The 22,031-nt window shown below is 37.1% G+C and overlaps 1 long non-coding RNA gene across 1 annotated transcript in view; it reads left to right on the top strand.

Moving 5' to 3' along the window:
• Window positions 1-22,031, top strand: part of LOC309621192 — a 46,249-nt gene that overhangs the window by 18,633 nt on the left and 5,585 nt on the right. The gene's annotated exons all lie outside the window — the stretch shown is intronic.

Here is a 22,031-nt window from a genome sequence, read left to right on the forward strand (position 1 = left end):
TGTGAAGTACCAGAACATACACTTCACCAAAGATCATATAAGGATGGCAAATAAGCACATGAAAAGATGTTTAACATCTTTATCCATTAGGTAAATGCAAATTAAAACCATGAGGAGACACTACTACATACCTATTACAATGGCTAAAAAAAAAATACTGATAATATCAACTGCTGGCAAAGATGTGGAGCAACTGGAATGCTCATACATTGTGAGTGGGAATACAAAATGGCACAGCCACTCTGGAAAATGGTTTGGCAGTTTCTTATAAAGTTAAACATACACTTAATTATATGATCCAGCTATCTCACTCCTTGATATTTACCCGAGAGAAATGAAAACTTATGTTCATACAAAAACTAGTATATGAATGTATTTGGCAGCTCTACTTGTAATTGCCCCAAAACAGAAACAACACACATGTTCTTCAAATGGTGAATGGATAAACAAACAGTAGCATATCTATGCAATGGAATACTACTCAGCAATGAAAAGCAACGAGCTACTGAAACATGGAACAACATCAATGAATCCCAAAGGCATTATGCTAAGTGAATAAAGCAAGTCTGTAAAAGTTACATACTGCCTGATTCCAATTATAAGACATTCTGGAAAGACAAAGCAGATCAGTGGATGCCAGAAGCTGGGAGGGGGAGGAGAGTGAGACTATAAAGGGATAGCATGAGGTCATTTTCGGGGGGGGTGATGTGTTCTGACTGTGGTGGTGGATACATGAATCTATGAGAAATGTCTACCAAAAGAAGGGGCAGTAAAAAGAAATGGACATGGAATATTTGATAATCAATAGCCTTTTCCAGCAATTTGCACTCAGTCCTTTGGATGACTAAGAGTAGTGACTGAGAGACTTGAAGACTTAGTGACAAGTTACCTATACACTGTGTCTTGATCTCAAATCTCTATTCTGCCTGTCCAGGCTGTTTGAGAACAGGGATTAGAGATGAGGTTTCAGTTGCCTTTTCAAGATTCTGGTTCCTTTCTTCACACATGACATAGAAAGAAAATTATATGATACTCCTTTTATATAGTGCAAGCTCCAGTTTTCATGACTTTTTCTTCTTATCTAAAAATTGTATGTTTCCACGGAAGGCTTTTTAGTTTCCCTCTCACATAAACAGTTTGCCTTCTTTGAATGGAATTTTATGCCCCTTGAATTTTACAGAATGCTTGTAACTAGCAAAGACAAAAAAATCTTATTGTTACAAGTAGTGACTTAAAGTCATATTTTAAGGTAGTCAAAATATTTTTTTTAAATAGCTCTTTTTCCTAAAGAGTTTGAATCCATAAACAAAATGAGATATTTTTTTTGGCTTACAATTTAGATTAATTTCATTAAAATTAATTAATTTCATTAAAATCTCATTAAAACCACCACCAGCGTGGTTGTTTCCTCCCTATTTTTAAACCGTTTGCTTGTTATAGGTTTGATGTTATATGTTCATTTTGAAATAAATTCGCACAGCAGGCATTGCCAAGGATTTAGGAGTATTACCAAGTTCATTCAATTTGTTGAAAACGACATCAGAATTAAAGGATTCTCTTTCACTTTGGTCTTCTACCCACTTCCAAATTGAAATAGGAGTATCTTTGGAATAGTTTGCCCCCTCATAATTTAGAAGCCCTGTTCTGTGTGTACCTGCCACTCACTGGACCCTAAGAAACACTTTATTGAGCTAAAGAAGTCGAGCGGTCATTGTCATTTTCAGTTAAAAGCGCCATTTTGCCTCCTCATATCACTGCCAAGTGTCATCACTGCTTTTAAAACCCCAAGTAATCAATAAAGCCTTCATGGATTAATTGCATGAGTAAACAAGTTTTCCCATTATCATGTCCAAACATAAAATGTACCTCGACTTTTCATTCACTAATTCCCCTATGAATTCAGTAACTATTTCTACATAATGGAAACACCTGAACATTATGCTTATTCATTCAGATAAATGTTTATTATTCAATTATCAGTGTGTGCCATAAAGATATCCCATCTATCATAGTGATGCACTGAAGGAAATTAACCACTTTCCAGAAGAAGTTATGATCTGCCTCTGTCTGCCAAGCTTGGCTCCATTCATAAATCAATACTTAATAAATGCTTTCAATGGCTGATGATAAAAATGACTTTGTATAACTGAAAAGGCAATAGGTTTTATCCACCTTTTATGGCTGTGACAAGAGATACAGAGAAAATAAGAAATTCCATCTCTAATAATACAGTGAACCATTATCAGATCTGAATATAATGATAATATCCAAATTTGCAGTCTTTAAGACATTTAAGATTCTGACAGAATAAAGCATCTTCATATGCTTTGATTATCCCAACACCACAGTAGTTTCAGGACAGTAGTTGGTTTTAGGGAAAGGGCGGCACCAGGAAATGATAAGGGTCTTTGAAATAAGGTTTGCATGATTTCTGAATGTAATCTTTCCTTTCCAGAAAGAAATATAAACAGCTATGAGAAACCAATTGCAATAGATCTTGATCAAACTTGGCATTTACTTCAAAACAGATATTCTGTCCATAAACACCAATGCCTACCTCGTGTATTGAATGGAGCATAAAGCATTTTAATGAAAGACATTTTTGAAACAATAAGCAAGTGAGGGGATGAAAACAAATCAGACATAATTAAAACCTTGTGGCCACATGTGAACTGAAGTATCTCTAACCCTTGGAGGTAAGTTCTTCATTCGGAAGCAAGTGTCAGGCTTTGCATACTAGAGATTTGCAGAACAAGGGGCAGACAGTTTTCATAATTTTATCACATTTACAACAAAACATCTGCAAATGTTGGCTGTTATCTTTTCATTTGATTTTTCTCTGAACCTCCCTTACTTCAGTAAACACAGATTTTATAATAACAGTGTATTTTTTCTTAGCTGTCTCTCAAGCTTAGCAGAGGGGCCATGTACCCATACATTACTCATTGTGCTTCAAAATCTCATAACCCAGGAAAGCAAATTTCTCTTTATTCTCCAGAACTAATTTCAGGCTTAGAGCACAGAAAATCCTCTGGGCCGCTACCATTTCTGAAAAGACAACTAAGGCAGTGATCACCTGGTAGGCATGTTTAAATAAATCACTTTGCTTTGCTTTTTGTTTTTGCAAGATTATCACATCTTCTAGAAGGAAGATTGATTGAAGGAAATGATGGAGACAGGTTCTTTATTCATTCAATGAAAAGGTCTCCAAAGGGTTTAATCTTTAACTTGGATTTGAGAAATGTTAAGAGGGAAAACAGATCTTTCACAGTCAGGTTGTAACAGTGATTACTAGAAATGTGATTTTTGTGGATTTTCTACAATGCCAAATATTGATTCATAAGCTTTTAAAAAAAAATCTTAAAAATTTTCTCAACCCTTAGAGCGCTCATAGTGTCTGCCTAAGAACCTGACATAGTTATCTTATTCTAATTTATTTCAAGTAAGAATGTAGAAATTGACACATGCCCTAAATATGATTTGTCTTGCTTTGGTCTCCTTTCAAAGCAGACTCTGAGATGAGGATGTGGGTGCAAATACTTTATTTGGGAGGTGAGCTCAAGAAGCAGAAGTGAGGAAGTGACAAAAGAAAAGAAGAAAGCTACGGATGGACCTAGAGATTGTCCTACTGAGTGAAGTAAGTCAGACAGAGAGAGACAAATATCAGATATCGCTTATATGTGGAATCTAAAAAAAGGGTACAAATAAACTTATCTACAAAACAGAAACAGAGTCAGAGATGTAGAAAACAAACTTACGGTTACCGGAGGGACGGCAGGGGGAAGAGGGATAAATTGGGAGATTGGGATTGACATATACACACTACTATAAATAAAATAGATAACTAATAAGGACCTACTGTATAGCACAGAGAACTCTACTCAGTACTCTGTGATGACCTATATGGGAATAGAATCTAAAAAACAGTGGATATATGTATATGTATAGCTGATTCACTTTGCTGTACAGCAGAAATTAACACAACATTGTAAATCAACTATACTCCAATAAAAAGTAATTAAAAAATAATAAATTAAGAAGAAAGCTAATAAAGTATGTGTTCCTCAGCAGTTAACACTGTGGGCAACCAGAACTTAACCTTGCCAGGGAACCTCTGAAAAACCATGTGGGATAGACGTCCCAAGAACTGGGGGAGAGGAGGGGAGGGGCTGGGGTATTTATTCCCAGATCCCATCCCTCATTGGTTGAGTTCTTCTCAGGTGGCATGAACTCCCCCATACCTCCATGTTGTGACTGTGTATGGCAGACCAGGCTTCCATGCTGGAGAAAATCCTCAGCCAGGAAAGAAGACAGACACAGATGCTTAAGTTGGGAAGCTAACAGGTACTGAGAATTGTGTTTATTTGCAGCTCCTGGTGAACTCAGGTAGGCCAAAGAAATCTGGGACAGGGTATGAATAGTGTCTGCTCCCTGCTTAGTTCTCTATCTGGAAGGTGCTTAGTAGAACTTATTAACAAAGGGAGTAACATAAATATGTATTTCAATCATTAAACCTGACCTATAAAGAAGCTGACTATTGATAAATGAGCCCTGGTCTTATTACAAAGCATGTATGTTTTAAAGAGGTTGCTGGCAGATATTTGACCAGTGTTCTATCTTTACCAATGAAGTTCTGTTTTGATCAGGATTTGTGCTTAGCACTATTGCAGGTTGACTGTGCAGCTCTGACTGTCCTTCTTCCAACGGCCTTCCTTTCCCTGATGACCAATGATACTACTTCGTGAGAGGAAGGTACTAACTGGAGGAACTTTGGTCCATGCAAGATTGCTTCTTCAGGTTGGAACTTTTCCACTATTGCATTTAATATAGGTGTGATCTTGGGAAATTGTCACATCCATTGCTCAATACTCCTACTTAGAGACACATATGAAAAGGTTATTCATACCTACAAAGGTTTTTTTTTTTCCCCTGACACCAAATATGCGGGGATTTTATAACACCAGTTCTCTGATTCTCTGATACCAACTAGTTATCCAACAATTCAATCTAATTCTGACACTAATTGCCCAAAGTTAGCACAGACCCCACAAGTTAAGGGCTCAGTCCCACAAGATGGCCCCCACTTCAGATGCCACTTGCAGGTCCCAGGTTGCCACCCATACTTCTGACTATATTCTGTTTATAAATTTGATAGCCAAGTCCAGGTTCAATAATTTGCCAGAGTGACTCACAGAACTCAAGAAAGTGCTTTATTTGCTATTACCAGTTTATAATAAAGGATATAACTCAGAACAGCCAAATGGAACAGGTGTATAGGGCAAGGTATGGGGAGAGGAAGGATGCAAAGCTTCTATGCCAAGCCGCCTTCCCAGCACATCAGTATGTTCACCAACCTGGGAACTCCCCAGACCCTGTCATTTAGGGGTTTTTATGGTGGTTTCATGACACAGGCGTAGTTGATTAAATCATTGGCCATTGGTGATGAACTCAATGTCTTGGCCCACTCCCTTACCCAGAGGTGGGAGGCGAGGGGCCTGAAAGTTCTAACCCTCTAATCATGGCTTGGTCTTTCCGGTGACCTGCCCCCTGAAGCTGTCTAGGGGCCCCCAGCCCCCAGTCATCTCATTAGCATACACAAGACACTCTTATCACTCAGGAGATTCCAAGGGTTTTAGGACCTTCGTACCAGGAAATGGGACAAGAATCAAATATTGATTTTGTATTATACCACAAAACCTTAATACCAGGAAAAATGTTGTTGCCCCAGAGTCACTGGAATTTCCCCTGCTTGTGGACAAGGCAACCTATGAAACTGAGGATGTTGCCATTTTTACTTTGGCCATTAAGAACCTTGGAGACAAATTTGTAGATCATATGGTCACCTTATTTATATTTTAAATCTCCATCTTCTCCATAAATTTAATTTTTTAAAAATTCACTAGCCAAACACAAATATAATCTTATGATAATAGATTTATACAAAGAGAGTTGTAGAGAATTAAATGTGACTATTCCCTTTACTTTGCCCCTAACATTCAACATAGTCTTTCCCACCTAAAAGTAATCAAACTTAACACTTGGATTTATGTCTCTCTAGTCCTTTTTCTATGTGTCTATATAGAATGATATTCACATATATATTTATGAATGTGAATATGATGCTATTAATGTTCACCAATACATATGTGCATATAGGTGCATGTATTTCTGTATCTTGAATTTGTATACCTAAAGACTTATTAGATACTATTCTATACAGAATGCTCTCAATCTTTTCATTTTTACATAGTATACCAAACTAAGAATATTTCATAATTTAATTAACCATCTCTCTAATGATGGGTATTTAGGCTGTTTCTAATGATTTACTAATACAAATGATTTTGTAATTCTGCATGAAGCAGGCATGAAGTTGAACATCTGAAGTGGTTATTTGACATGATTTCCCAGAACTTTTTGAGCACTGAAATGCCTAGAGAATTTGAGTCTCATCTCTGTACATTAGAACCCAGGTACCTCGCCTCCACTGGTTCCTTTCAGCTAGGGTACAATCACGCAACTTAGACATGCCCATGTTAAAGTTTGATTGGAGTGAGCAGCTTCCATGTCTAATTCACAATCCAAGGGAGGGTCATAGCAGAAGCATGTGAATTGTCAAGGGAGATAGTAGCAGGAAAATTGAGTTCTTGGTGCAGAAGTTACTTTGGCGCTGACAGCAGTAGCTACCTCAATCAAGTCTAGCAGAGAGTAGCTGTTCAAGCGGCAGCCTCCAGGGTTTGGTAGCAGCGGAAACAGCAGTCTCATGGTTTAAAACATTCCCCTATCTCATGGGAAGTCCCTGGCAGTCCAGTGGTTAGGACTCAGTGCTTTCACTGCCGGGGCCCGGGTTCGATCCCTGGTCAGGAAACTAAGATCCTTCAAGCTGCGTGGCGCAGCCAAAAAAAAAGTTTCTCTAGCTCAATGTTTATTTCCTCATTGTCACTTTTTATTTTGTATATTTGGGATTTTTCCTTTTTCTTTTTTTGGTTAGCATTTTTAGCAATAAAATATTTTTTAATTAAAGTATGTACATTGCTTTTTTAGTCATGATGCTATTGCACATTAATAGACTATATCTCAATGGTGAAAAACTGAAAGCATTTCCTCTAAGATCAGGAACAAGACAAGGATGTCCACTCTCACCACTATTATTCAACATAGTTTTGGAAGTCCTAGCCACGGCAATCAGAGAAGAAAAAGAAATAAAAGGAATACAAATTGGAAAAGAAGAAGTAAAACTGTCACTGTTTGCAGATGACATGATACTATACATAGAGAATCCTAAAGATGCCACCAGAAAACTACTAGAGCTAATCAATGAATTTGGTAAAGTTGCAGGATACAAAATTAATGCACAGAAATCTCTTGCATTCCTATACACTAATGATGAAAAATCTGAAAGAGAAATTAAGAAAACACTCCCATTTACCACTGCAACAAAAAGAATAAAACACCTAGGAATAAACCTACCTAGGGAGACAAAAGACCTGTATGCACAAAACAGTAAGACACTGATGAAAGAAATTAAAGACGATACCAACAGATGGAGAGATATACCATGTTCTTGGATTGGAAGAGTCAATATTGTGAAAATGACTGTACTACCCAAAGCAATCTACAGATTCAGTGCAATCCCTATCAAATTACCAATGGCATTTTTTACAGAACTAGAAAAAAAAAATCTTAAAATTTGTATGGAAACACAAAAGACCCCGAATAGCCAAAGCAGTCTTGAGGGAAAAAAACAGAGCTGGAGGAATCAGACTCCCTGACTTCTGACTATACTACAAAGCTACAGTAATCAAGACAATATGGTACTGGCACAAAAACAGAAATATAGATCAGTGGAACAGGATAGAAAGCCAGAGATAAACCCACTCACCTATGGTCAACTAATCTATGACAAAGGAGGCAAGGATATACAATGGAGAAAAGACAGTCTCTTCAATAAGTGGGGCTGGGAAAACTGGACAGCTACATGTAAAAGAATGAAATTAGAACACTCCCTAACACCATACACAAAAATAAACTCAAAATGGATTAGAGACCTAAATGTAGGACTACAAAACTCATAGAGGAAAACATAGGAAGAACACTCTTTGACATAAATCACAGCAAGATCTTTTTTGATCCACCTCCTAGAGTAATAGAAATAAAAACAAAAGCAAATGGGACCTGCTGAAACTTAAAAGCTTTCGTAAAGCAAAGGAAACTACAGACAAGACTAAAAGACAACCCTCAGAATGGTAGAAAATATTTGCAAATGAATCAACGGACAAAGGATTAATCTCCAAAATATATAAACAGCTCAATATTAAAAAAGCAAACCCAATCCAAAAATGGGCAGAAGACATAAATAGAGATTTCGCCAAAGAAGACATACAGATGGCCAAGAAGCACATGAAAAGCTGCTCAACATCACTAATTATTAGAGAAATGCAAATCAAAACTACAATGATATATCACCTCACACCGGTCAGAATGGCCATCATCAAAATATCTATAAACAATAAATGCTGGAGAGGGGGTGGAGAAAAGGGAACCCTCTTGCACTGTTGGTGGGAATGTAAATTGATACAGCCACTATGAAGAACAGTATGGAGGTTCCTTAAAAAACTAAAAATAGATTTACCATATAATCCAGCAATCCCACTACTGGGCGTATACCCAGAGAAAACCATAATTCAAAAAGACACATGCACCCGAATGTTCACTGCAGCACTATTTACAATAGCCAGGTCATGGAAGCAATCTAAATGCCCATCAACAGATGAATGGATAAAGAAGTTGTGGTACATATATACAATGGAATATTACTCAGCCATAAAAAGGAACGAAATTGGCTCACGTGGATGAATCTAGAGACTATCATACAGGGTGAAGTAAGTCAGAAAGAGAAAAACAAATATTGTATATTAACGCATATATGTGGAACCTAGAAAAACTGTACAGACGAACCGGTTTGCAGGGCAGAAATTGAGACACAGATGTAGAGAACAAACGTTTTGACACCAAGGGGTGAAAGTGGCGGAGGGGGGTGGTGGTGCTGTGATGAATTGGGAGATTGGGATTGACATATATACACTAATATGTATAAAATGGATAAGTAATAAGAACCTGCTGTATAAAAAATAAAGAAAATAAAGTTCAAAAAAAAAAAGAGCAAAAAATAGACTATAGCCTAGGATAAACATAAATTTTATAGTCACTGGGAAACCAAAAAATTTGTGTGACTTGCTTTACTGCAGTATTGTGATATTCACTTTATTGCAGTGCTCTGGAACTGAACTTTTTTTTTTCTTAACTAGGTTAGTTAGTGGTCTATTTTGTTGACCTTTGCAGAACAGCATTTTAATTTATTTATTATTTCTACTGTTTTTCTGTTTTCTACCTCATTCATACCTCCTGTCTTTACTGATTCCTTCAGTCTGTTTTCTTTTGGATTATGATGCTGTTAACTTGATAGATCTGAGTTCATTTATATGCATTCTTTTTTTTAATTGCTCAGCATTTAAGTCTATAATTTTTTAACTGATCACCATTTTGTTTCCAATATATTCTAAAACATAATGTTTTCATTATTATTACATTTGAGAAATTCTACAGTTTTGATTTATACGTCTCCTTTTACAAAACAGTGCTTTACGGAGTTTTAAAATTCTCAAGTGAAAGGGCTTTTTTGTTATCTGATTTTGTTTTGCACTGTGAAAATTCTGTGATATTATTTCTACTTTGTGAAGCATATTGAGAGTTTTGTGACATAATTTATGGTTTATTTTTATGATTTTTCATGTGTGTTTGAAGAAGAGGCATATTCTCTAACATTTGAGTGTAAAGTTCAAAATAAGTCCACATGACCTACCTTACTGATGTTTTCTGGGTATTCTACATCATAACTGAATTTTTGTCCACTTGTCTTGGGCTGAAATTGGTATGTTAAATTTGTCTATTATTATTCTGTTTCGGTCTATTTCTCCCTGCACACTTTGGTATCAGGATTGCAACTCCTGCTTTTCTGGCTTGTTTGTATTTTTTGTCATACTTTTACATTAGTTTAGCTTTAATCTTTATGAATCACTTTGTTTTATTATGTGTGTGTATGTAAGACAAGCAAAATATTTTTTGAGAGCCAATTTGAAAATTCTTTTCTTTGGAAAGCTGACATAAGCTCATTTCCATTTATTGATATGACTAACATATATGATCTCAACTCTATTATTTTATATTTTCTGTGGTATTATCCTATATTTACCATATTTCTCTCTGTGGTCTGTTTCCTATTATTATTTTTTTAATTCTTTTGATAGTTAGCAAATTTGCATTTTTTTCTATTGGTTTTCATTTTACCATTTCCTTTGATATTGCTGTTAGTCCCATTTTTCCTTACTTAGGCTTTACTATTTATTTTGTCAGGTTTGAATGATGTCCATTGACTACCACTTATTACATATATATAGTCAGTAAGTTTATCGTACTTTACCATTTCTCTCTTGCTTCTCTACTCATTTAGTGTTGTGTTATTCCTATTTTGTCCAAATATGGGGCGGGTAAATTTGCACTTGCAAAAGGGCAATAAGAATCTAGATTATAAAATATTTCCCAGAGACTTCCCTGCTGGTGCAGTGGTTAAGAATCCACCTGCCAATGCAGGGGACACAGGTTCCATCCTTGGTCCAAGAAGATCCCACATGCCACGGAGCAACTAAGCCCGTGCACCACAACTACTGAGTCTGCACTCTAGAGCCCGTGTGCCACAATTACTGAGCCTGCGTGCCACAACTAATGAGTCTGCACACTGCAACTACTGAAGCCCACGCACCTAGAGCCTTTGCTCCGCAACAAGAGAAGCCACCGCAATGAGAAGACCCAATGCAGCCAAAAATAAATTAATTAATTAATTAATTTAAAAAAATATATATTTCCCAGATGCTCCCACTAGAATGTTCAAACTTTAAAGGACTTGCAATACTGAGTTTGGTGAGAATGTAGAGTAACAAGAAATCTCATACATTTGCTGATGGGAGTGTAAAATTATACAACTATTTTGAAAGCTGTTTGGAAGTTTCTACTAAAGCTAAAAACATCCTATACCTGTAAAGTGAACAATTTCACAACTGAGTATACACCCAAGAGAAATGAGTGCTTCTGTCCACCAAAAGACATGTTCAAGAAAGTTCCATGAAGGGTTATTCATAACAGGTAAACACTGGAAACAACCCAAATGTTAATCAAGTAGAACTGATAGTTATTTGTATATTCATATAATAAGTACAGAACAATGAAAAAGATTAACCTTCTGCCACAAGCACCAACCTAGATCTCACAGTCAGATTATTAAACAAAAGAAGTTAGTCACAAAATAGTACATGCTGTATAATTCCACTTATAAGAACTTTAAAAACAAGCAAAATAATCAACAATGATGGCAGTCAGAATAATGGTCACTTTTATGGAATATTAGCTGGGAAAGGGCATGAGAGGGCTTTTTGGGCAGCTGGGAATGTTCTATATCTTAATATGGGGTGGTGATTATATAGGTGTTTACATGTAAAATTTCATTGTGCATTTAAGATTTATGTACTTTACTGTAGGTAGTTATACTTTAATACACACACACACACACACACATTCTTCCCTGGCAGGAAATCACAATGAGGAGGGGAGGGGAGGTACATGAGAGCAGTTCCTGAGGGGAAAGGAGATGTGGGAAGGCAGCCTGGGAGGGGAGGGGAGCACTAATGTTTCATTTTGCCCAAACCAGTCTTCACTTCTGCTGCATCTACCCCATGAAATATGTATGATCCCAGGTGTTGCCTGACTCTGCCCACTGTGACTATCAGGGTAATGGTAGTAAACGTGTTGTTTCCTTACAGTGGGTCACCCAAAGCTGTCACAAGAATGTGGAGAACAGGCTGTTGCTACTCTTTCAGCTGTCGCTGGCGGCACTGCCTAGAAAGACAACCCTTGTAAAGGACCCCCTACATTATACTTTCGGGTGAATCATGGGGACTAGAGCACTTTTATATCTGTCAGGCCAGTCTTTATACCCAGACAAGGATCTAAGTTCACTGAACACCTTGGGGAATTTATAACCCTTTTGTGGTCACTTGATGTCCTCTCTCTTTACCGCCATCACCTACACACACACGAGGAAGCACTTTGCATTACTGTGTGCTCTTCAAGTCAACTGAAATTCACTGCCAAACCTAGTTGCAACCATACTTAGATATCTCAGGATTTGGGGTTTGCTAGATGAGCTGAGGAGGAAGAGGTCACATAATCAATGAAATAACCACATTCTACTTCTTCATTTAGGGGAAGGTAATGAAAGGCTCCCACAAAGTAGATAGTTGACTTTTTGGTGGTGACACAAGCTTGATTTCATCCCTCAAAGGTCTGACACTCTGGTAGCTCAAATAAGTATTCACTGATCTAAGTCCTGTGCTGAACTTCTCAAAAGAAGACTGGAAGTTTTCTTCCCTCTTCTGGTTTGCATCTCCTTTTTACAATTCTGTTATTTCTCCTCCTTTGCATCACTGAGGCCACCACCAACACAGCTACCCGGCCCATCCTGGTATTCACTACCACCCTTTTCTATCATTTATTAATTTGACAAATGTTTGTTGAGGTTCTGGGATGTATGCTCAGCCACTATGTATAAGAAGACATGAAAGACATTGTATCTATTGCAAGCTGTGATCCCCAAAAAAGGAGGCTTTGAGATGAAGATTAGCATGCAGGAACTTTATCAGGGACTAATTTTGGGATTAGCGCCTGTGAAAGCTAAGAAGGAAGACAGATAGGGCAGCAGGCAATGTTAGGCTCTGACGTAGTGACAAGAAGGGCCTCAGCCAAATTGATAGGGAGCTCAGAAACAGGAAGAGCCCTATAGAGTCGTCCCCAGTTGGGGTGAGGGGGCTGGGCCTTTATACCCTGAAATCAACCAGCCACTGGATGCAGGTGTTCCCCAGAAGGGAGGTATAATCTTGGGTGAGGCATCTCTCTTCAGCCAATGGCAACCCTGGGGAAGAAGGCTGCCGGTTGAGGGTTGTGGGCCAGCAGTTCTCACAGCAGCTGGGGGAGTAAGTACTTCTATCCAGAAGGTGGCATCTGGGTAGCATGTCACAGCATCCACAACAGTCCTTTTCCTAAAGTCCTCACTGTCTAGGCCAGGGTGGTGGTGGTGGGGGTGACAGAGACTCAGAAATGGATAAAAAGTCTTTATTGTTGCCCAATATCTGGCCAAGGCCTCCTGAGCTGTTTTTCCTCACAACACTTCTGAAACTAAATGTGTGGAGTTTTTCCCACATCAAAAACCAGTTCTCCGACTCTGGACCCAAACTGGGGGTCCTCCAATTCAATTTCTATCACGACACCAACTACTCAGTTAGTGTCAGACTCCACAGGTTGAAGGGCACAGAGAGATGGCGGCTATCCCCAAGCCAGGAGGAGGGCTCTCATGAGAAAATGACCATGCTGGCACCCTGATCTTGGCCTTCCAGCCTCCAGAACTGCAAAGATAAATGTGTATTGTTTAATCCATCACCCAGTGTATGGTATTTTGTTATGGCAGCCTGAGCAGACTAAGTCATGTCCATAGGTAAAGTGTCATATGATTAAAAGAAGGAGCTCTGTTTTGCCCCTGTGAGTGAGCCACCAGTCCCAAGTGGTGGGTTTTATAGCTTTACCTCATCAGAACTGAGGTTAAGCTGTTGATGAAATGGTCATCAGCGTTACACTGTAAGCCTACATTTTGAAAATAGGATGTTCTTGACAGTATCTGAATGAACTTTCCCTTCCTATTTATGGTTCCAGAAACAAAGCTGATATTGAGCTACAACAGGCCCAGTATTTTGCTAAATTTTACAGCAATTCGCCAGATGAGCTGGGTGCCTTCAGAACACTATTTTCCTATAAGGCTTCCCTGGGACCAGGAGAGACAGTTTCTCTATCCACGTTCATCCCTCATTTCCTTTAACACAAAATGACTTCAAATGACTGAGTTTAAACCATTTCATTTTGCTCTAAAACACAAAACAGTATCTGTTTATTTCTTAGCTCCTCAGGCAAAGTGAGTCCTTTGTGTTTCTTGACTTTATATTAACTGGCAGTGTTACTCTCACATATGGACAATTAAGGATGGACAAAAGGAATGGAGAGCCCTGGCAACCTAAAGGAAGAGCTCTCAGTGGATATCTTTAACTCTTAATCTTGGCAAACTCAGTGTCTTCTAGAACTGGGTGTTGCAATTGTGGGTTAGGACCATTCCTCCTCAGCTGGCCTCTGGACTCCCAGTGCCTTCCCTGGCCCCTTCTGTGTCAATTTCCTCCAATCTGATCATCTTCACGACTGAGCTAACCATGTGGCAGCCTACCAATGGTGGCTGGTACCCACACTCTACCCCTCCTGCCTCAACACACGTCACACAGAGTCATATTCACACATCAGTAAGGAAATGCCGTCATCCTTTCTCTCTTCTAAATGTAGTAAATAAGGGCTTGACTTCTCCGCTAGAACCAGTTTTTAAGTATCTCCAACTCTTTACCCTCAGCTGCCCTCCTCACCATCAGAATGGTTCATGAGTTGTGACAGTCATTTTCGTAGAATTGCTTGTATTTTAATTACTTATGTGTCATAAATAAATGTAATAATAGAATCACATACTATTAGAAAAATTATCTTTTATAACAAATAAAGCATGCCTCTGTTGCCTAGAAGAATGAACTCATGATTTTTCTAGTTGAAGAAACTAAGATCCACTGATATATCAAATTTCTTAATCTGGCAAGTTAGCATAGAACCATTGCTTTAAACTCACACAAATACTCTTAATGTTCAGTGAAGGGTCTCAAATCATTGGGAGAGAAACATACAACAGTTTTTTTTTTGCCATTTCATTTTTTTCAGGATTATTGAGGTATAATTGACTAAATCATAATATTTAAAGTGTACAACTAAAGTGAAGATTTGATATACATATACATTGTTAAAGGATTCCCACCATTCAGTTATGTAACACATCCACCACCTCGCATATTCCTCCCCTCCCTTTTTTTTTTTTTTTTTTTTTGGTGAGGACACTTAAGTTCCATGCTTTCAGCACATTTTAATCATAAAATACAATATTAACTAGTCACCATGGTATACATTAGATTCTCAGACCTCATTCATTTCATAATTCAAAGTTTGTACCCTTTTATTAACCTCTCCCTATTTCCCCCATGCCACCTTTCTGTCTGGCTTATTTCACTTAGCATGATGCCTCCAGGTTTAAACATGCTGTTGCAAATGATGATATTTCCTTCTTTTTAAAGGCTGAATAATAATCGATTATATATACGTATATATGTATATATATCACATTTTCTTTATCCATTCATCCATCAGTGGACACTTAGGTTGTTTCCATATCTTGGCTATTGCAGATAATGCTGCAATGGACATAGAAGTACACATATCTCTTTGAGACAATGATTTCATTTCCTTTGGATATATACCCAGAAGTGGAATTACTGGATCACATGGTAGTTCTATTTTTAATTTCTCGAGGACCCTCCATGCTGTTTTCCATAATGACTGTACCATTTTATATTCCCACCAACAGTGTAAAAGAGTTCCCTTTTCTCCACATCTTCACCAACACTTTTTCTATCTTGTCTTTTTGATAATACACATTCTAACGGGTGTGAGGTGATAGCTCATTGTGGTTTTGATTTGCATTTTCCTGATGATTAGTGACACTGAACAACTTTTTGTGTACTTGTTGGCCATTTGTATGTCCTCTTTGGAAAAAAAATCTGTTCAGGACCTTTGCCCATTTTTAAATTGGATTATTTGGTTTTGTTTTTTGCTATTGCATTGTATGAGTTCCTTGTATATTTTGGCTATTAACACTATCCAAACACTATATGTAGTTTGCATATATTTTCTCCCATTCCATGCGTTGCCTTTTCATTTTGTTGATAGCTTCCTTTACCATACAGAAGTGTTTTAGTTTGATGTAGTCCCATTTGTTTATTTTTGCTTTTGTTGCCTTTGCTTTTGATGTTACACCAAAAAAAAAGAAAAATCATTGCCAAGACCAATGTAAAGGAGCTTACTTCTTATGTTTTCTCTTAGGAGGTTTATGGTTTCATGTCTATGTTCAAGTCTTTAATCCAAATCTTTGATTTTTGTGTATGGTGTAAGATAGGGATCCAGTTTCATTCTTTTGCATATGGATATCCAGTTTTCCCAAAAACACTACTGAAGAGACTATCTTATCCCCACTGTGTAATCTTGGCTCCTTTGTTAAAATTTAATTGACCATATCTGCAAGGGGTTATTTCTATTCCATTGATCTATGTGTCTGTTTCCATGCCAAATACCATACTGTTCTGATTACTACAGCTTTGTAATAGTAATTACAAACAAATTACATAGTAATTTGTTTCCAGGAACCAGGAATTGCCTCTAGCTTTGTTCTTTCTCAAGACTGTGCTGGCTCCTCAGGGTCTTTTGTGGTTCCATACAAATTTTAAACAAATTTTTTTTTTATTTCTGTGAGAAATGCCATTGGAATTTGATACAGATTGTATTGAATATGTAGATTGCTTTGGGTAATATGGACATTTTAACAATATTAATTCTTCCAATGCATGAACATGGAATATATTTCCATTTATTTGTGTTTTCTTCAATTTCTTTTATCAATGTTTTATAGTTTTCAGTGTATAGATCTTTCACCTTGTTGGTTAAACTTATTCCTAAGTATTTTATTCTTTTTGGTGCTACTCGAAATGGAATTATCTTCTTAATTTCTCTTTCCAATAGTTTGTTGTTAGGGTAGAGAACTGCAACAAATTTTGGTACATTGATTTTGTATCCTGCAACTTTACTGAATTAGTTTATCAGTTTCAACAGGTTTTTTGTGGAATGTTTAGGGTTTCTATGTATAATATCTTGTCATCTGCAAAAACAGACAATTTTACTTGTTCCTTTTGGATTTGGATGTCTTTTATTTGTTTTTCTTGCCTAATTGCTCTGGCTAGGACTTCTAGTACTACATTGAATAAAAGTGGCAAGAGTGGGCATCCTTATCTTTTTTCCTGAATTCAGAGAAAAAGCTTTAAGCTTTTCACCATTGAATATGATGTTAGCTTTGGCCTTGGTCTTCATTTTGTTGAAGTACATTCCTTCTATATCCAATTTATTGAGAATATTTGTAATGAAAACATGTTGAGTTTTGTCAATTGCTTTTTCTACATCAATTGAAAAAACTGTATGATTTTTATCCTTCATTTTGTTAATGTTGTATATACACTTGATAGATCTACATATGTTGAACCATCCTTGCATACCTGGAATAAATCCCACTTGATCATGGCATATGATCCTTTTAATGTACTGTTGAATTTGGGTGGCTAATATTTTGTTGAGGATTTTTTTAAATAGATCTTTATTGGAGTATAATTGCTTCACAATACTGTGTTAGTTTCTGTTGCACAACAAAGCGAATCAGCCATATGGATACACATGTCCCCATATCCCCTCCCTTTTGAGCCTCCCTCCCATCATCCCTATCCCACCCTTCTAGGTCATCACAAAGCACCGAGCCGATCTCCCTGTGCTATGCTGCTGCTTCCCACCAGCCAACTATTTTACATTTGGTAGTGTATATATGTCGATGCTACTCTCACTTCACCCCCAGCTTCGCCCTCCCACCCCATGTCCTCAAGTCCATTCTCTATGTCTATCTCTTTATTCCTGCCCTGCAACTAGGTTCATCAGTTTTTGGTTGTTGTTTTTTTTTTTGGTTTCCATATATATGCGTTAGCATACGGTATTTGTTTTTCTCTTTATGACTTACTTCACTCTGTAGGACAGACTCTAGGTCCATCCAACTCACTACAAATAACTCAATTTCATTTCTTTTATGGCTGAGTAATATTCCATTGTATATATATGCCACATCTTCTTTATTCATTCATCTGTCGATGGACATTTAGGTTGGTTCCATGTCCTGGCTATTGTAAATAGTACTTGCAATGAACATTGTGGTACATGTCTCTTTTTGAATTATGGTTTTCTCAGGGTATATGCCCAGTAGTGGGATTGCTGGGTCATATGTTAGTTCTATTTTTAGTTTTTTAAGGAACCTCCATACTGTTCTCCATAGTGGCTGTATCAATTTACATTCCCACCAATGGTGCAGGAGGGTTCCCTTTTCACCACACCCTTTCCAGCATTTATTGTTTCTAGATTTTTTGATAATGGCCATTCTGACTGGCGTGAGGTGATACCTCATTGTAGTTTTGATTTGCATTTCTCTAATAATTAGTGATGTTGAGCATCTTTTCATGTGCCTCTTGGCCATCTGTATGTCTTCCTTGGTGAAATGTCTATTTAGGTCTTCCACCCGTTTTTTAACTGGTTTGTTTTTTTGATATTGGGCTGCATGTGCTGTTTGTATATTTTGGAGATTAATCTTTTGTCTGTTGTTCCATTTGCAAATATTTTCTTCCATTCTGAGGGTTGTCTTTTTGTCTTGTTTATGGTTTCCTTTGCTGTGCAAAAGTATTTGCATCTACGATCATCAAGGATATCAGCCTGTAATTTTCCTTTCTTGTTGTGTCCTTGTTAGGCTTTGATATCAAAGTAATGCTGTCCAGGTAAAATGAGTTTGGTAGTGTTCCCTCCTCTTCTATTTTTGGGAAGAGTTTGAAAAGGAATGGTGTTAACTCTTCCTTAAATATCTGGTTGAATTCGCCAGTGAAGTCATTTGGTTCTGGACTTTTCTTTCTTAAAAGGTTTTTTTTAGTTATAGTTATTTTAATACTTTTGTCTTTTAACCTTTATAATGGAATTATAAGTGATTTTCCCATCACCATTACTATTTTAGAGTGTTCTGAATTTAACTATATGTTTACCTTTACCAGTGAATTTTATACTTTCATATATTTTCATGTTACTAATCAGTGTCCTTTAGTTTCAGCTTTAAGAACTCTCTTTAACATTTCTTGTAAGGCTGGTCTAGTGGTGATAAACTCCTTCAGCTTTTGTTTGTCTGGGAAACTCTTCATCTCTCCTTCAGTTCTTTTTTTTTTGTTTTGGCTGTGTTGGGTCTTCGTTGCTGTGCACGGGCTTCCTCTAGTTGCAGTGAGGGGGGGGCCACTCTTCGTTGCAGTGCGCGGGCTTCTCATTGTCGTGGCTTCTCTTGTTGTGGAGCACAGGCTCTAGGCGTGCAGGTTTCAGTAGTTGTGGCATGTGGGCTCAGCAGCTGTGGCTCACGGGCTCCAGAGCTCAGGCTCAGCAGTTGTGCACATGGGCCCAGTTGCTCCACGGCATGTGGGATCTTCCCGGGCCAGGGCTTGAACCCATGTCCCCTGCATTGGCAGGCAGATTCTTAACCACTGGGCCACCAGAGAAGCCCCTCTCCTTCAGTTCTTTTTTTAAAATTTTTTTAAAAATTTTTATCCATTAATTACTTTAATGCAAAAGTCAAATTGATTTATTAATACATATTTTAAAACTTCACATGTATGCACATACACACATACAGAAATGTACTACACACAATATCACTGCAACGTGCATTATTCTGTACTTAAAGCTTTAAACCAGTAATACATATATGTATATGTATGTATATATGATATATTTTTTCAAGTCATATTTTAACCTATTTACATTAAAAATATTGATGCTTAGCAGCTTTAGGTATTTGACAGCAGATATAGAATGTATCCACTAACATAGGAAGTTTTATTGGCTAGTGCTAATTTTGATATTCTCTTTTTGCAGGGCAAGCATTTACACTGAGTAATTACTATGACAAAAAAATACTTGAAGAATCATCTTTGTACAAGAATTTGTGCCCATGTATGAGCATTTCACCAGGATACATACCAAAAGTAGAATTACAGATTTATAAAAGATTGATATTTGAAATTTTGAATAATAAATATCAGCAGGTTGCCTTTCAAAGAAGCTATACAACCAAAAGTATATGGGATCATCCATTTAACCATAACTTTTCTGATATTTGAGTTTTAAAATATTTTCATGTATTAAATCTGATGCTCATGTAGTCTACTTTGTAAAATGCTGTCCACACTTAGCTTCTGCAATACTGTCCCTGATTCTCTTCCTACTTATCTATATTTCCCTTGTTTTCCACAGTACCCCTTTCTTCTGGATGTCTTTTAAATGGGATGTTTACCTCAAGATTTTATCCATGGTGCTATTGTTTTACTACTCTGCACTCTGCATCATGTCAATATCTTTAGGTATATAAAATCCTTTTTTCCCCCCAAGTTTCTACTGCTATCTCTAAATATCTCCTAATGAACAGTCCCAGACTAGAATGCATGCTCCACATTAACGGGGGGAAGATTGTCTTTTTTTCTCATCTTTTTCCTCAAAGCCTATCACTGTATCTGGCACACTGTAGCCTCAAAATATACAGCATATGATGGTTGACTAAATGAATAAACAGTGGAAGATAGAAAATTTAATAAGAGTAATTTTAAAAATCTATACTTGTTCATTGGTTTCTCAAAATAGGTATTAATCTTCATCCTTTGCCATTATCCTGATTTGATCAATTTCATACTGTAATGATTTTCTTTCTATAGTAAGAAGGAAGAAAATCACTTTTTCCTTCTTCTCTTCCACTCTCTCTTCTCATCACACCAAATCTCCTTGCAATTTTATTGCTCCTGTACTTTCTAGGCTTGTTTTGAACATATATTTGGGTATATAATATTTAGGTCAGATAAGTAAGAGTAGGGTGAAATTTGACTTTTAACTGAGGCAATCAGATTTAACATTTTGCCACTGATGCATAACAAAGTTTGCGGTATTTCATATAGTGTGCTCTTAAAAATTGAAAACTTCAAATTTATGTTATAAAAGACTTGCAGTAACAAAAGCAGGAATTCTCCCATTTGCTTTTCTATATTTGAATTTAAAAGAATAAGTAATAAGAGAAGTTTTTAAGATGTCACAAAGATTAAAGATTTTATAATAGGAAGATTATATTGTATTATTGAGGGGGTCCCAATCTAGTTATATGCCCCTTTAAAAACAGAGAGATGTGACAGAAGTTAGTGAGATGCACAGAAGGCAAAATCAGAGTGATTCCAAGTGTGAGAACTCAGCACACAATAATGGGCCCTTAGATGAAAGGGACAATGTGGAAAGAACAGACAGAGGCCTCAAGGAGCTTGGAGTGGCCCTCAGCTGACATTTAGTAAGGAAACAAGGACCTCAGCCCTACAACCACAAGGAGCAGATTCTGCTAACAATCTGAGTGAGTTTGGAATTGGGTTCAATCTCAAAGCCTCCATCTCCTTCAGTTCTGAAGGACAACTTTAACAGGTAGAATATTCTTCGTTGGCAGTTTTTTTTTTCTTTCAGCACTGAGAATATATCATACTACTCCCCTCTGGCCTGCAAGATTTCTGCTGAAAAAAACACTGATTATTTCTTTGGGGGTCCCCTTGTACATAAAAATTTGCTTTTCCCTTCTTGCTTTTATTATTCTTTGTCTTTAACTTTTGACAATTTAATTATAATGTATCTCATGTGAGTGTTTGAATTCTTTTTTGAAACTCTCTGGGCTTCCTGGATCTGGATGTCTGTTTCTTTCCCAAGGTTAGCCATTATTTCTTTGAATAAGCTTTCTTCCCCTTTGTTTCTTTCTTTGTTTTCTCTCTTTGCCTTCTGGGACTCCAGTAGTGCATATGTTGGCTGTTTTATAGTGTCCCATAAATCCCTTAAGCTATACTCACTCTTTTTCATTCTTTTTTTCTTTTTGCTTTTCTGACTGGATGAATTCCACTGCCCAGTATTCAAGTTCACTAATCCTTTCCCCAGCTTGACCTGTTGTTGAACCCCTCTATTGAATTTTTCAGTTCAGTTATCTTATTGTTCAGCTATATGATTTCTGTTTGGTACTTTTAAAATATTTTCTATCCTTTTTGTTGAAATCCTCACTTTATTCATGCATTGCTCTCCTGACCTCAGTGAGCATCTTTACAACTGTTAAT

The sequence above is a fragment of the Balaenoptera borealis genome (genome assembly GCF_965194805.1).
Source record: "Balaenoptera borealis genome assembly, chromosome: X".
NCBI lineage: Eukaryota > Metazoa > Chordata > Mammalia > Artiodactyla > Balaenopteridae > Balaenoptera > Balaenoptera borealis.